Source organism: Rhinolophus sinicus, linkage group LG14, assembly GCF_036562045.2.
Source record: "Rhinolophus sinicus isolate RSC01 linkage group LG14, ASM3656204v1, whole genome shotgun sequence".
NCBI lineage: Eukaryota > Metazoa > Chordata > Mammalia > Chiroptera > Rhinolophidae > Rhinolophus > Rhinolophus sinicus.
This window is the reverse complement of record NC_133763.1, coordinates 15,517,087-15,521,498: the sequence shown is the minus strand read 5'-3', so window position 1 is coordinate 15,521,498 and position 4,412 is coordinate 15,517,087.

Sequence of the window (4,412 nt, the reverse complement as noted above, 5' to 3'; positions counted from 1 at the left end):
CTTCTCTAAAGTTTGTGTGACTGTTTGCTTGATGCTCTTAGGCCAATGCACATTTTTCTGGAGTAAGAATGGGAAGCAAAATTGGCTGGTATTGAACCCCACTCTGTCTACTTTTGGAATATTTATCCGGAGTATAACTCCAGTATTGAGAAAAGGAGACCCTCTGCAAATTTTATTAGTGATCTAGTAACCCTAAAATGATTGGGGGTGTGTGGGGGCTTAACAGCATAATCTGGGACTAATGGCAGGTATCCTAGTCACAAGTGCAATTGGAAAAATGAAGAGTTTCTTACTCCTCCCTTCTCTGATGGCACAACTCTTTAATGTTAAGGCTGCTCTTTATTGAGGGGTTGTTTTGGCCAACCTATTTCTTGGTGAATTTTTGCCATGATGAGCCACGAAAACTACTCTTTTGAAGATTATGGGAATATGAATAATAATTCATATCTCTGTTAGGGTGAGCAATGATCCTGGTTTGCCTGGGACTGAGGAGTTTCCTGGGATATGAGATTTTCAACTTTAAAACCAGCATCATCCCAGACAAAGAGGGACTTTTGATCATCCTGTCATAGGAGGACAGCAGGGCATAGAGCACTGAACTGAGAATTAGAAACCCTGGTATTAAGCATTGGCTCTTCAACTGACCAGCTGTGTGGCCCTGGGTAACCTTTCCCAAATGCAGTTCTCTCAGCTGCAAAATGAAAGTTCTGGCTGAACGGTCCATGGGGTTCCTTCCCGCTTCAATAGGCCATGATTCCAGGACTATTTACAGTGACTGAAATGGGAGAAAAATGATAAAGAATTCATCTGATGTCTTCAAAAAGTTGCATTTCCCGCTTGAGCAGAGACTCTGCCCACCCTGGAAATCCGGAAATGCCTCCCTCGCTGTTCCAAACAGCCTGTGCTTCCAGGTCTCCCTGCAGTCGCCCCCTAGAGTCCCAAGCGAGGAAACGCACGAGGCACACTGCACGGTTTGTTAAAACTCTTCCCTCTCACTGCCATGATCTTCGTTCAGTCTGTGATCACCTCAGACTTGCTTGGCTTCTGCTGTCCCGTTTTTAAAAACAACACGAGTGCATTATTTATATGTTCTATCGTTTAAACTTCTCATTAATTACATTAGCCTTTGTCCACGACTCCCCATGAATTTGACCCACTGAGGCTTTCCTATGCCTAACTGTACATCAAAAGGTGTAGTTATTCACTGACTTGGGGCAAACATTCTCATCGTGGTCGGAAGTTAGCGTACTTTTATTTAAAAATTAAATTTGTTGGGGTGACAATGGTTAGTAAAATTAACGTATTTCTTAATCACGGTCTGACTCGTACTTTCATCATCACCTCTAATTTGTAAGTTTAAAATAAACCCCTCTGCCATTATTAGGAACACAATTGCCATGTTGACTTTCTCCTTGTTTTCAAAATTTTAATTTGAACTTACAGTTTGCCCATTTTGAGGTGGCTCATACAATGAAATAATACAAAACAAGATGATTTAGTGTGAAATGAGAACAGAGACCACCTTATAGCAACAGATGAAGGGAAGGTCACCTGGCACTTAAAATAAAATTATAATTATTAATAATTGCCAATAATAGGAACTAAATGTAATGGAGTGCTTCAAATGCCCAGCACTGGCACTTTTCATGAATTATGTCACTGTTTCCTAACGCTGAAGGTGCATAGGGAAACACTTGAGGCACACAGCTCTCATTGTCTGATCAAAGAAGATATTTACATTGATTTATAGAGGTCGACTCTTTTTGAACTAAATTAAAGGGGCTGTTTTGTGTGTGTACTTTTCTGAAGCACTTTGGACCACATGCAGAACACTTTTTTCAATTATGATTTTGCAAAAGCCACAAACATTTTTCAAAACAGTGCTTCTTGTTTTGACCTCTAAAAGCGTAGGTGGCAACGTAAAATGTAACTTAGCAGAACACTGAACTCATCACCAAGTGCTGAGGAATTTTCTTTTTTCTTTTGGGTAATCTATGTTGACATAGGGATAGAATTTAGGGAATGTCAAGCAGAGAGCTGGTAATGTCCACCTGAACATTCTCTTTAATACCAGATGACTTGGGTAAGCCATTGTGAGGTCTAATGTACAGTTAGATCATTTTCAATTTCTTTAAATATAAAGCAAGTGTTCTGTGCTTCTGTGGTGAACCTAGGACCATATATTTTATGTACTAAATGCATAGGCAGCAAAGTGGATATTCTCATTTGGTTCCTTACGCACCTAATTCTTATTTTCACTTGAACATGGGCAGGGACTGCAGGGGTACCTGCAATAAAGGTAGTGGTTTTCCCAAAGAAGAGCTTTACATCTTCTCAAGCCCTTGCACAACACTTGGCAAAGATCCTAGAATTCTGTACCATACAGCATGAAGGAATTCATTTTAGCATGAAACAATTTTAAAGGCATTTGTTACCAACAGACCATCTTATCTAAGAAGGAACTACATCCCGATGAGCAAGCCAGAATAAAATTAACTGTAAAACACATTTCCTTATAATTGAAAGAATTGATGCATTGTGTGGAGTTATTTAAATTGATGGAGTTAATTGAAACGTAATTAATGTTGGGAAATGCCTTTTAATTCAATGAGTTTGCATTTATGCTACATGTTTCATAGTGATTTGCATTTCCTGAAAATAACTAGGAAGTGAATTGATTTTATATGATAATTAAAACATATCACCAAAATTAAAAAAAAAGAAGTATATCCTCCTGTAGCGTGTGTGTATGTGTGTGTGTGGAGGTGGGGGGGTGGGGGGGTTGTAAGTCATGTATTCTCTGTATCTGTTGGCTCTACCAAGTTGTTTGATTTAAATTAAGAAGACAGGGAAGGAATTAGGACCTAACCATGGTTAACCTCATTTACATTGACATTGACTATATTATGAAAATATTTTTGTTGCTTCTGATTGTCACTGTAAATATCAAGATATAGTAACCTTTAATATCATGACTGTCCCCTATTTTGTATTCATTGACATTATTGTTTCCAATGATAATAACAATTAACTCTGAATAATACCTATAATTTGCCAGGCACTGAGTTAAGAGTTTACGCATATCAACTCATTTGACCTATATACCCTAAAGCTAGAAGGTATATGTCTTTATTATTATTCTCATTTTAGAGATGGGAAACTGAAGAACAGAGATACTAACATAGCTAGTAACTGGCGAATCCTGGATTCAAACCGGGGCACTCTGACTCCTGAGTCTTTGCTCATACCACTAGATAATACAGCTGCTGTCATAGATTGGTGAATTTCATAAATGGCCTGAAATTGCTTTGATATGATATTTCATGGAGATAAAGCACCCTATAAAACTGATCACAGTGAGAAAATTATGCCTAAAATCCTCTTATTCCCCATAAAGTTACTTCTTTGGGATACAAATTGTGGTCCTACAATTTGTTTAGAATTAATCTGCCATGTTATTTGAAACAAAAATCTCTAGTAGTCTAATAGGCCTATTGTTTTGAATAGATAAAGCATTTTTCTTTTGGAAGACAAGGAAAACTATCTCATATTCTTCCTAAGGGGATTATTAGAGCTAACTAGAATACACAAGTTTAAAAAATTGGGTTTACTTAAGATAAATTCTTAAGAGACTCCTTGGTAAGAGACCTTCTCCTGGGGTCATTCTTTTCTAACAGTAAGTGATTGATCAGAGATTTTAGAGTGCATAGAGTTCTAGGCTCCCAGTTGGGCCAGTTCCTGGAACCTGAGACCATGATGGCTAAGTGAAGTGACTTGTCCAGTCATCAATAGAGACGGGCGTTTCCACATCCCTTTCACAAAAGTCATGCAATGTCTCAGAACCTGCAGTTAATTGCTCCTTACAGCTGAGCCCAAAACCTCCCACTGGGGTCTATTGTAATTATTGCGCTGTAGGATGTTTTTTAACTAGAAGAAATTGTTGGTTATAGGATCTTTTGGTGATATCAAAAAAATCTACATTTGCTAGATTGTAGACAACCCGTGTTTGTTAAAGCAAGATATATGTTGGCAAATTCTTTTTCCCCAGTTCCAGGTAAAGGTATGATAAAGCCGATTTAAGCCTATCTATGATCAAGATTATATATAAAGAAGAAACTTTCCCCAAAAGACAGGATGAGTTAAGTACTATCAAATCAAGTAGAGTAGATTAATTAAAGAGTTGGAAAATTCTCACTTGACTTAGCTTTCATATTTTGGTAATAAATAATAAGATAATTTAAAATGAAAATTATTAGAAATGTATTATGTCATCAATATTTTCATTACCAAAAGCACTTTCTCTCCTATCTGCTTTCAACTCTCAGATAATCAAACATGTTTGCAAGTTGTTGGAGGCAGGTAAAGGCATTCTGATAGTCCAAAGGGTTCAGAGTGATAATTTTGAAACGGAA